Raw genomic sequence first — 12628 nt, forward strand, 5'->3', positions numbered from 1 at the left:
TCCCCGGAACCTCAGTTTCCTTGTGAGTGAACTCCCAACCGGAAGGGTGGATGTAAAGGCGTGAGATAAGTTATTCATGGTTCTCTGGCACAGTAGGTGTTCAGTAAGGGTGACTCTTGTGCCAATTCTGATCCTGCAAGACCCCCCACTGTATACCAACGATTCTGCCACCTTTTCCCAGCAGCATCAAAATTAGTAGAGCGTGGAAAGACTCTAGAAATCTTTCTCAAGTTGATTCAAGCACTGCCACGTATGGGGTGGGGGCAGGACAAGGCACATGGAAAATCAGAAGAATTTATTGTCAATTTTTCCATACCCTCCTTTCCTTTCCCAAAAAATAGGGAGACCCAGGGAAGGAATGGAAAAGAAAATATTGGGTGGGTAGTTGTGTGATGTCAGAGAAGCACCCCTTCACACACACACACACACACACACACACACACACACCCTGCCCGGCTAGCTTCAGCTCATTCCTCTGTAAGGGAAGGTTGGGTCTTTTCTTTTAATGTAGATTTTAAAGAAGTTATTTTGAGAGAGAGAGAGGGAGAGAGAGAGAATCTTAAGCTGGCTCCATGCTCGGCACAGAGCCTGATCCAGGGCTCGATCCCATGGCCCTGGGATCATGACCTGAGCCAAAACCAAGAGTCAGACGTTCAAGGGTTGGGTCCTTTTAGCTGGAGCAGTCTAAGCAGTCTATGCCCCAGGAGACAACAGGCTGCCCCAGGTCTCCAGCTCCCTCTGCATACCAGTCAGGGCCAGAGCGGCAGCGCCTTCAGAAATCTCTCATCTCGTAGCGTCACCGAGAAGCCATGACATCGCCCATTTGCCGTGATGCCCATCCCTCGGTTCTCCTCCTGCAGAAACCAGTGCTGAGTCAACACCCCGGGAAAGTGTGCTGTTGGGGAAGGCGTGCATGGCTCCTGGGGACAGATCCCGCTCACGCAGCTAAGCCCCTGGTCACGCTTGGTCACTCCACATTTCTTTACCTCCGCCCTGCCTCTCATCACCCCTTGATTTTTGTGTGCCTGCTTGTTTGCTCAGTCTTTGCGCCCCTTCACTAAAATACGCTCCGTGAGAGCAGACCCTTCGTTGGGCCCCCCACCGTGACCTCCTCTTCCGAGAAGGCTGCTGGGCCCAGAGTGGGCGGATTCAATGGCCATTTGCTGGGCAAGTACGTGAGCAAACGCATGCGTCAGTGATGCCCAGCATACACGGTCGGAGTTCACAGGATGCCAGCACCTAGATTTCATCCTCAGTCCATAGGTGAAGCAAACACCCAGCTCACCAGGGGCCGCATCCCTCGACACACAGTTTGGTGCTGAGCAAATCAGATCCGATATTCCCTCAGCCGCAGGCTACCCCAACCACTTGTGGGTTAGCTGGGTTTCCCCCCTTTCACCTTGTTCAAGCAGCTGTGGAATCCTGAGAGTGGAGGTGATCCCAGGAAAGACGCTGGGATGAGTGGGCCGGTTGGGTGTATGGGAGGCTTGGGGAGGAGCAGAGATGCCAAAGAGCCCAACAGGCGTGTAAAATAAGAAAATAGGCCGCTCACCCGTTAGGGGCCAAAGGGGGGCTTTTTCCATCTCCTGCCGGATTCAACGGTCCCTGCACCTCCTCATAGTTTTGGTTCAGACGTGGCTCCTTCCTATCAGATCACACTTGCTTTTAGTGGTCCCCCTAATGACATTATGTGATTCCTAAATTGAGCTCTTATTTCTTTTTAAGTTTAGTTATTTATTTTGAGAGAGACAGAGACAGCACAAGTGGGGAAGGGACAGAGAGAGAGAGGAAGACAGAATCCCAAGCAGGCTCCGCATTGTCAGCGCGCAGCCCGGCGCGGGGCTCAAACCCACGAAACCGTGAGATCAGGACCTGAGCTAAAACCGAGAGTCGGATGCTTAACCGACGGAGCCACCCAGGCGCCCTGTAAAGCTAGCTCTTTTAAAGTCCTGTTTGCACCGTAACTAACCTGGAAGCCCTCCCTGCCTGTGCCCACATTATCCATATAGACAGGACATTGTCTCTTCATGTGACTCCAGCTGGACGCCCCCCAGTGGCTTTTGGAGCCATAGCAGAGTCCACAGGTAGGAGAGGGCAGGAGATGTCCTTAGGAAGCTAAAGGAGATACGGGCTTCTGGGCCCAGCAGGCCTTCATCCTGACTTAAATGCACTCGATTGTTGCTTCATTGATTTTAGCTGCTGCTGGGACTGTTTGCCGACCCATTAGAAAGTTCTGCATTTTCCTTCCTCTCATTTATTTTTTTGACCTGCTCCACCTTTGGTTGAAAGAAGGGAATCAGTCTGTGTCCACCGCTCGCCAGCTGGGGGCTCAGTAGTTTCCTTCCGGAGGCTGGAGCGCCCTTCAGTTGGTCCAAAACAGAATCGCTTGCAAATCTGTTTTATTATCAATGTTTGACCAGTGAATGAGCAGAGACCGTGTTGTGTACAGAAAGCACGTGGGATTTGGCGAGATCTCGGTCTCATTTTCCTCAGGCCTGCCCCGTTCCCTCCCGAGAGAGACGCAAAATACAGGATTAGTGCGAGGATTAAATGAGGCGACATGTAAAGAGCCTGGCGCACAGGAGGTTATCGGCAAATACTAGGTGTTTACAGAGGATATGAAATCTCCGCATTAGGGCCGAGGGGGAAGGCAGAAAAATGACTCCCCGTGACTCCGGGCTATGGGTCAGCCTCTCCGAGCTTGACTGTCACCAGCCCCAATCTTTGTCCACGCTTTGGGACCATCTTCTCTAACTCAGTCCAGGATGTATCCCCCCCAACCCGTGGCGAGCGTGCGACAAAATGCAACCCCTTTCCAGGCTTGCCGATGCGTCACCGTTTATCTGAATCAGAGTTGAAACAAAGGATGAAAAACATCAGAACATCAACAAATTCTAAACCGTTAGCAAAAGACAGTAGGAACTCTCCGGACGCCAGACTGCCCGAAAATGGAAAGTGGGGCAATGGCGCCACCAAGTGGTGAAACTGCGAATGACACGCAGCCTGCTGGTTTTTTCATAAACTTCATCGTCCTCAGCGGTGCCTGGGAACCGGATCCAAGGCTTGGCTCATCAGAGAGGAAGGTTGATGGAGCTGTAGAGAGTGGAAACAGAGCCAAAGAAATGAATCCTTTCTAGGGGGAAAAATAATAAATAATTGTATAATTTACGGCTTGGTAGTGACACAGGGAAGTAATTCGCAAAATGCTGCCCTTCTACAAGGGGCCTCAAAATCACCCGGAGAGCCCGATAAAGGTGCAGATTCCTGGCCCCTCCCTGGACCTACTGACCCGGAACCTCTGAGGATGGTGACTGGGAGTTTGTATCTGTAACAGGTACCCTGGGCCGCCTGGGGAATGTCAAAATGTGGGACCAGAGAGTGAACAGAAGCCAATGGATATGGAGCCATGAAGGTTTCCCAAACTCGTTCTGTTAAAAAAGAGAAAGGGTAAACAATGAACAGAGGAGGCTGATCACATTTAAAAGAGCCAGAGGGGCGCCTGGGTGGCTCAGTTGGTTAAGTTTCCAACTCCTGGTTTCAGCTCAGGTCATGATCTCACGGTTCCTGAGTTTGAGCCCCGCTTTGGGCTCTGCGCTGACAGGGCTGAGCCCGCTTGGGATGCTCTCTCTCTCTTTCTCAAAATAAATAAATAAAAGAGAAACCTGAACGGAAAGGGAACCCTGAACACTAGATTGGCACGTGCCCAAGCAGGCGCACACGCGCACACACACACACGCCTGTACATGCAGCTGAACGACTACATGGATGGGGGTTTTGTTTGCTGCACCGAGGATTTTTAAGATCCTTTCCTTTCTTTGTTAAATCAGGTACAAGTGAAGTTGCTTAAGCTGAAGTACTTCCCACACATTTCGGTCCTGAGCAATCCAGTTACATTGTGGGACCTTTAGCCCTTACCTGAGATCTGCTTTCCCCGCCCTTTGTCAGTTTTAGATTAGACAGACTCCAAGACCCAGATGGGCTGTATTTATTTCCAAGGAGAGAGAAAACAGTGCTTTCTCTGGCATTTGTCTTCTCCCAGGGGCCAGGAAGGTGACTGACAGATAGTGGGCATTTCAAATATTTGATGAATGGAATGAATAGGTGATTGGATGGAAGGAAGGAAAGAGGGAAGGAAGGGAGGGACGGAGGAGGGGAAGGGGGAGGGAGGGAGGAAAGAAAGGAAGGAGCTGAGCAGATGTGTGTGTCCTTTCCTTTCAACATTCCCTTCTTCCTTCTCCCCTGCAATCCATCCCTGTAACATGCCCCAGTAGCAACTCTGGTTCGAGTCTCCTTGGTCCTTTTCCACAATGGCGGACGGGGAGCAGCTGTGCTATGGAAGTTCAGCAGTTATGTGCAAACGGTCTGCTGATCTGAGCATGTCACGGACCTTTTGGTGGCTGATAAATGTAAAAATGAGACAAAACCTTCATGTGCAGCATTTGCCTATTTCTGTGGTGTAAATACTCCCACTGGGGTCCATTTCAAGCCACAGTGTGATGTCACTGAACACAGAAGAGGTGCACAATCGTGTAGTATTTTACCATATAGATAGAATCGTAAGTAGCCCCAAGCGCAGAGATCATAGTAAAATGTAATAAAGTAACAAAGAGGTGATGAGTTTTGAGTGTTTATTCCCTTTGTGTCTGATATAATTTATTTAGTTATAAGTTACCATTTTTTAAAAATAAATTGTGTTTTTGCAAAATTCCTTTAACGGGGACAGTCGGGTCTCATGAGCTGGTATGAGCCAGTTCCAACATATCATCCCTCTGCCCCAGGAAATGTTCTGTCACTACCATAAGGCCAGAGGTGGAGGGCCAGGGAGCCAAGCTTGGGGGGGGGGGGGGGTAGCTGCTGACAGGAGCTGATGAGAGAGGCTGTCAGGAGAGGGCTTTCTGAGGCAGCTATTATAGGGCTGTGCTGAGGGGGTTTCTCTCAATCTTTCCTCTTGAGGTTGGCCCTCCACTGGGCATGGAGTGGTTGCTTCTCAAAGTCCTCCCTGGTCCGTTGCCTAGAGCTGGAGGGAGGGGGTGCAGCCTGTGTGTGCACTTCTAGGTCAACCCTGTCCAGCACCCAGCCCACAGGAGGGGTTCAGTGAACATTTACTGTTGAATGAATTAGCTGGTACAGAAGGCATTGGCCCAAGGTCAGAAGAACTCGGCTCTGGTCTTAGGTCTTGGGTCTGCCATTGTTGGGTTGTTCAACTCTGTGGTTTCTGGATCTCAGTTCCCTCATCTGTTGGAGGAAGGAGTTAAGCTGCATGACTCTGAAGGCTCTACCAGAATCTCCAGGCCTCTCTTCTCCAGGAATATTGGCCCTGGGACCCTGTCATCAGCCCCAGCCTGAGGCCCTGACCTTCTCATCTCACCCTCAGGGCTTGACTTCATCATCGGGTCAGGGTTCTCCAACCCCTTATGAGTTGAGCCTGGTGCCTTTGATGTGAGAGGCTCCGATACGTGGAAGACTTTGCTTCAGAGCCCACTTGTTCCATTCGTGGCAGGATTCCAGATCCAGGGACAGGATTTCCCCAGAAATTCTGGAGAGGGGTGTGTCTGTGCCACTAGGCTGGAACATGCCTTTAGATCTCAGCTGCCAGGGTTGCCCTGGTAATGCGTTCAGGGAAACTTCCAGCGCCCATTCCCTTCCTCTCTGTCCTGGGGAAGTTGTCAGTGGGATAAGAAGTCCCGGCGAAGAGGGAATATACCCAAGCCACTGAATTGTACACTTTAAAATGGAGAATTTTATGTTGGGTGAATTATCTCAGTTTTAAAAAGCATGTGATTACTTACCAAAGCAGAAGCAGAAGAGGAGGAGGAGGAGGAGAAAGAAGTCACGAAGTGGCTCTTTGGCGGTTAAGAGAAGCCAAAGAATATTCCAAGATTCTCTGGACCAATTCCTGGTAGAGTTTTCCTTTTGGAAGAAGAACTCAAACTGAGTACATTCATCCTTATTTGATTTAATATGTTGGATAATTAGGTGTCTGATGGAACCCGAGTGCTGAGTCCTAGAAGAAAAACAGGTCAGAGTGTGAGATCGCCACCCTGTCCGGGGTAAGAAGATGGCGGGAGAACAAAGCAGGGTGTTGCCTGGACCTGCCTCAGCTCCAGCCTCCCCGGAATGTCCCTTCCTATGGATCCCAGCTCCTGGTTCTTTACAGCTTTCAGACAAGTGTCAGCTGGGGGCCCCGGGTCCCCCTAGCACCCACAGCCTCTGATGGAAAAATCCCCTTTTCTTTTATTCAGCTGAGATTAAGTTGGAATTTTCCAAAAGGAACCTTTACTCAGAAACTTAGGGAACCAAAAAAGTACAAAGGTATTAGGACACACACACATACACACACACACACACACACACACACACACCAAAACAACAACCACCCATTCCAATAGAGGGTAGATTTCCACTGTGGTCAAAGTGCACAAAGTCGGAAGAAGACTTGGTGGGATCTCTTCTCTTACCTCAAATGTGAGCAGGGGCCCCGCTCACAAAGACCTGTCTTTGGGGCCTTTGGTGTCTTTCCTTCCTGGTCTCCTCTGGGGTCCTCCTGCCCCCTGGAACTTCCCTGAAGCCATGTCTGAGGCTGGATATTGGAGAAGGAGTCTTCAGAGGCCATATCTCCAAGGGTTTAGGCAGGATTTTTTTTTTTTTTTTTGGTGCTACTTTCCAAGTTAATTCCAGAATTACAGAGTGAGAGATCTGGTAGAAACCGTATTTACCACCTGGTCCAGCTCATCTTTCTGGGAGGAGAAGTACTTTGCCCAGGAAGATCCACCATGTCAGGCTGGAAGGTGCTCATATGTGGCCACAGCGCTGGCCACCTGGCATTGGGCACCTCAGAAGCCAGTCCAGGCTCTTCCGTGGCTTCGGAGAGGAGAGGTCCTCATCCATGCAGCCCCGCCTCCCCCGGGCAGAAGAACCTCGAAAGGTGGTATGGGGGTGGTGGGAAGAGAGGAAAGTGGTGCCATACCAAAAATTGTGTTCTCTAGTGCATGGTGGGTGTTTTGCTGTAGGCGAGGCTGGACCAGATGGAGTGGGATGAAGGAGCCTGAGGGCCGGCCACTCCCACAGTCAGAGATCCTGAGGGACAGTCACCCCAGGCTCCATCTTCCTCAGCCTGCAAATACAGACCAGTTTACATTTACCTTACAACTTCGCGTCCCTGGGCTGGGCCTGCTCAGTTCGCAGGCCCCCAGGCCTCCTGCAGACTCCCTCACCCCACGTGCCTCCAGGTCTCGCTGAAAGTGCTCACGAATCGGGCCTGATGGCCCCCCTGCTACCTGTACTTCTCACGTCCCTGGCAGTCCTAGGCCCATGGCGGAACTGAATCCACCCTGGCCCGTCCCTGCTGACCTTGGACAACCGTCTGCAGACTTGCCAGACAGTGAAAGTCCTCTGAGGTGACAGACCGCTTGTTCCCTCTTTGTCACCCTCCCTCAGGGGCATCCCACAGCAAGGCAGGACAAGCCCGGACCCCAGATACTGCTGTTCTGAGTGGTACAGCTTTTTCAGGTCTCACCATCCCTCTACATTCTCACACACACAACCATTTCTCTCAAGGTGGGTCCCAAGGCGACTTCAGCCCTCCCATGTGCCCCTGGGGTATGCCAGGGTCTGGCTTCTTCTTTCAGAATGTGCCCTGTGGTCTCTTCCAGGGGCTTTTCAACTTGGCCTTGTCTGGGGTCACCCCATACCTAGGACATATTTTTTCATTCTAGAAGCACAATGGAAGTTGGAATTTGAATCGCTTTTTGGCTCAGAATTTTTTTCAGCCAATGTGGATTCAAATAGATATGTGGGACAGGAGTTCAGCGGGAGTCCACATCCGGCAGCCTGCAAATACCCACCTGGGATGCTGAAGGAAGGTGCTGAATAACCCAGCAGAAGCAGCTCCCCATGGTGTTTCAAGGGATTGTGGGGGAGACTTTGGGGGACGGGGGTCTATGCTCTCTCCAGCAGTATCTGACCCCCTTCCCGTGCCCTCACACTTTAAGAAAATAGCTCACTAGGGGCGCCTCGGTGGCTCATTCAGTCAAGCATCGACTTCGGCTCAGGTCATGATCTCACACTTCTTGAGTTTGAGCCCCACTTTGGGTGAGGCCTGCTTCTCTCTCTCCTCTTTCTCTGCCCCTGTGGGATTTCTCTCTTTCTCTCTCTTTCTCCCTCTCTCTCTGCCTCTCTGGCTCGTGCCCCGTCTTTAAAAAATATATATATACACACATATGTGTGTATATACATACATATACACACACATATGTATATAAAAATATAAAAAATATACATATACATATATATGTATATAAAAATATAAAAAATACATATTTTATATACATATATACATGTATATATTTATATATACATACATATATATACATGTATATATACACGTATATACATATATATACATATTTATATATGTATACATATATACATATATACACGTATACATACATATATATACATATATACATATATATACATATATATAAATTTCAAGTGTATTAGAAAAAGAATATAGCTCACTGGCCATTTTGCTCTAAATCCTATGATTATTAAAGCTTTTGAGATTGGTCTCAGGCTCCTGGTACAGGGATATGCGTGGTAAGAAAGGATTCGTAGCATCATCTGTCCCCCAAAGGACCATGAGGTCACGTGAGTGTCTAAGGAATCTTTTCCAACTACAGGCCTGAATCAGGCTTGGCGGAGCCAACACAGCAGAGGTGGGAGTAGAAGGAAAAGATGGAAACCTGCAGGAGATGGTCCCGGCAAGCCGCTCGACGCTGAGTGCTCTGGGGGACACCTGCCGTCTAGTGCTCACGGCTCTTCATGGCCACGAGCCGCTGGTGTTAGTGATCCTGTCCTGCTTTAAGTATTGACTCCATTGGACTGAGCAAGGTCTGCCTCTAGCATAGATCAGAACGGATGGGTGGAAATGTGCTTCCTCTAAGTCAAAGGTCCCCCCTGGGTGAGGTCTGGCTCACAAATAGAACCATCTAGCTCTCTTCAGAGCTACTCTGAAGCTTGCCTCAGAACTTAGCTTGCAAGATATCTGAGTGTTAAGAGTCACCAAAGCTAGACCTCACTCCATCCCCAGGGCTATCCGCGGCTTCAGCCCCAGACCCTGCTGGTACCCAGGATCTTGATATCTTTTTTTTTTTAATTTTTTAAAATGTTTTATTTATTTTTAAGACAGAGAGAGACAGAGCATGAGTGGGGACGGGGCAGAGAGAGAGGGAGACACAGAATCTGAAGCAGGTTCCAGGCTCTGAGCTGTCAGCACAGAGCCCGATGCGGGGCTCGAACTCACGAACTGTGAGATCATGACCTGGGCCGGAGTCGGACGCTCAACCGACTGAGCCACCCCGGCGCCCCAAGGATCTTAATATCTTTTTATACACGGTTGATATGTAATAATTAAGACTTGGGCATCCAGGACCCAGAGGAAGGGGTTCCTGGGGGATGGCCAGAGAAGGTGGTCACGACTTGGTCGAATGGAGAGGAGGGAGGGACTGGGAGTCAGTAACCAAGATGGGGCATGTCCAGTGTGGTGAGACCAGTCTCTAGTCGACTGCCTCTGTCGTGGCTGTCTGCCGGAAATCTTGGTCCTGGAGTGACCACGTGGCTGACAACATGCCCTTTTCATGGGAGAGCATGAGAAAGGCAGAGAAGGGCCTGGGCCAGTGCAACGGACTGTCTGTACAGCAGCTAAGGAGTCAATATTCCAACGGATAACCATCTGGACCCAGGATACAGAGAATCTCAAGGCAGTTATCACCTGCCAGGCAGCACTGAAGGCAGTTCAGACATATTTTCTCATCTAACCTTCATAACGATCAGTTTCACAGACGGTGAAACTGGGGTGTAGGGAGGCTATGTAACTTGCCCAAGGATCTACCAGCAAATGGAAGGGCAGGATTTGACCTGCGGGTCTGGATCTAGGGTCCATGCCACACCCAACCGTGACGCTATACTTTCCTCAGGTCAGGGCTTGGTTGTTGGGTCCCGGGGAAAATGCACAGAGGACAAAATATGGCTTTGCCCTCGGGACGCTTTCTACGTGGCTGTTTGATTCATTTCAGCGGTGGAGCCTGGAGATGCAAAAGTGAACAAAACTCCCTCCAGGAAACTCCTACTAAACTAGAATGAGAGGCGGCCTCTAGGATCTGCCATAATAGCCTGCATATGACATGTGCTCTAGCAGAACAGACACGGGCGAGGCAGCCTGAGGGACTGGGGTGGGGGTTGGGGGGGTGGGGTGGGGCACACTTACCAAAATCCAGCCCCGGCCTGGGTGCAGAGGGAGAAGGGCAGCTCACCACCCAGGGCCTTCTAGATGCAGAGCACCAGGAGGGCACTGGATACTCTAGGCAGGGTGGGGAGCGCACAGCTAGAGCCAAGGCCCAAGGGACTCAGAGGCTCTGGCCTAGCAGAGAAAAAGCAACTTCCGGTTTGGCCGGACGGAAGGATCTGTGCGGGCGAGTCAGGTGCTTCTGGAAGTTTGGCTGCAGCTGTGAAGAGTTTGGGTCCGAGGAAACGGCAGCTACTGGGGGCCTTTAGGTGGACGCTGCATGAGCAGAGTTTGATTTTATGAGAGCTCTCAGGGGCCAGCGCAGCGGGTGGATTGGATTGGACATATCCTAGCTGGGAGACCCAAGGATGGGTGGGACAGCGCAGTCATCCAGCTAAAGATGGCCCAGGTCATAACCAGGGGGTGGGAGGGGGAATCCAGGGGAGGGCATGGAGGCTGGAACGGCCGATTGCCAAGGCGGGGGGTGGAGGGGGAGTGGGGGCGTGGGGGGCAGCGAGAAAGAAGGTGGCCAGAGGACTCCCAGGCTTCTCAGCGGTGCAAGTGGTGACGTCATTACGCAAGACGCAAGACGGTAGGAGGGGCGGGGACACCACGGAGGCGGTTGCTCCACCCCCTCTCGGGTTTGGTTCCCGGGTGACCAGACTTACAGCAGATTTTCTAAACGTGGTTCCCACACCACTGCTTCCCTCAGAATCAGAACCATCTGGCTTGTTTGGTAAAGCTGGAGATTCCCAAGCCAGACTCAGAATCTGAGAGTGACAGGGTAGAGCCTTGGCACTGGAAAAACACGTGGTCCTGGATATTCGTGATTCCTTACCCCCCCCCCCCCACTTGTTCTCCCTCGTCTTAAACTTTGGTGAAAAAGGAAGAAGAGCCAGTTTTAGAGGGAAGATAATGAGTTTGGCTTTAGAGGTGTTTGCAGGAGTCCAACAGGCAATTAGATATGATAAGCTCGAGCTCAGAGAAGTCACTGGGGCGGGATGGATATAGAGATTCCAGAATATAACGGGAGGAATAATTTGAAATTGTGTATGATTTTCTCTTTTGTCTTCATGAGTCTATGACCTTTACACATAGTCTGCCTCAGGCAACCATATGTCTGGGAAGAGATTAGAATTCGTTCTAGAAGGATTGCCTGGGAAAAAGCCAAATCGGTATTCAACTTTTGACGTTCAAAATAGGATTATGGCCAGACAATAATCTTCAAGCCAGGAGGCTATCTTGAGGGAAGATTCACCGAATTCTTTACTTCCCCCTTTCCCTGTTGGTTCCTTAACAGCTAGGCCCTTACCCTGAAATTTAGGCTCAGGTCGAAATCTAGAAGACAGTAGTATGACATAAGGAAGTTAAAATAAAAAGCCGGCCTTCTTCTGAATGGGGAGGTTTAAGGGAGAAGGAGAAAATGGTAGACGTAGGAGGGGTGGAAGGCTAAAGATTCTGCGGCCAGCGAGAGGGAAGACGGGGCCCTGTCATCCAACAATCTGGCCGGGCCCCAGAGGAGCACATCCCAAGTTAGACAGCGGCTGGTTCAAGGTCAGAGGCTGTAAGGGCACACAAGAGGCTGGCCACCATCTGGGAGAGCCAGTGACCCCCCTGGAGGACTGGACAGACACACCCACGGCCAGGAGGCTCTTCTCCTAACAGAGACAGGCCATAGCAGCCGAAAGGCTGAGAATCTCAATCCAAGAACGACTGAACAGACACCGTAAGGACTTGATAGTTACCCAGCCTGATTAAGCTTCATTAGTTGGAGGCCTCGTTTGCACAATTGCAGTTTTGATCCTGTGCACCCAAGACGTAATGGGAGTTCAACGTTCAGCTCAGGGGACGAGTCAGTAGGTGGTAGTAGAAGCTGGTAGACACTGGACGTGGCTGAGGAATGTGGGCGGAAGGAGAGCAGAGGCCTGGAGGAGCGGAAGGGGTGGGCAGAGACCAAGGAGAGGCTGGAGCCGGTGGTGCCGGAGGGCCTGGAAGCATCTGTTCAGGAAGCCCACGGCGAGCTCGCCAGTTCGCAGATATTTAAGAGGCAGGTGAAAGTAGTGACAGGAAAGAAAGTTGCCAGGTAGGTCCTGGTTGAGGGAGCGAGTGATGAAATGGAAACAGCTGGAGTGAGCTTGCCCTTCGGAGGGTTTGCCCCGGGAGTAGACGCAGTGACGCCAGGCGGCAACTGGAGAGGTCGTGGGGATGGTGGTGTGTGGGACTGAACGGAGAGAAAGGATGCAGCCAATGAGAGAAGGCTAAGGTGCTAGGAAAGCGCGAGGGTATGGAGTGTGGCGGGTGAGGGGGAACAGGAGGACTGGCCAAGAGCACAGGTGGAGGGAC

General features: G+C 51.0%; 1 long non-coding RNA gene across 3 annotated transcripts; it reads right to left on the reverse strand.

Moving 5' to 3' along the window:
- Window positions 1-2821: 2821 nt before the first annotated feature.
- LOC122211777 lies at window positions 2822-10786 on the reverse strand. Of its 3 annotated transcripts, XR_006198834.1 has the most exons (5): window positions 10268-10786; window positions 6968-7114; window positions 6459-6580; window positions 5790-6004; window positions 2822-3093 (listed from the first exon to the last, which is right to left on the reverse strand). It is a non-coding gene; the product is annotated as an uncharacterized LOC122211777 (long non-coding RNA). The 3 variants fall into 3 exon arrangements; XR_006198835.1 differs by lacking the exon at window positions 6968-7114; XR_006198832.1 differs by lacking the exons at window positions 6459-6580; window positions 6968-7114 and having other exon boundaries at window positions 10268-10784.
- Window positions 10787-12628: the final 1842 nt, after the last annotated feature.

Source organism: Panthera leo, chromosome A2 (assembly GCF_018350215.1).
Source record: "Panthera leo isolate Ple1 chromosome A2, P.leo_Ple1_pat1.1, whole genome shotgun sequence".
Lineage (NCBI taxonomy): Eukaryota > Metazoa > Chordata > Mammalia > Carnivora > Felidae > Panthera > Panthera leo.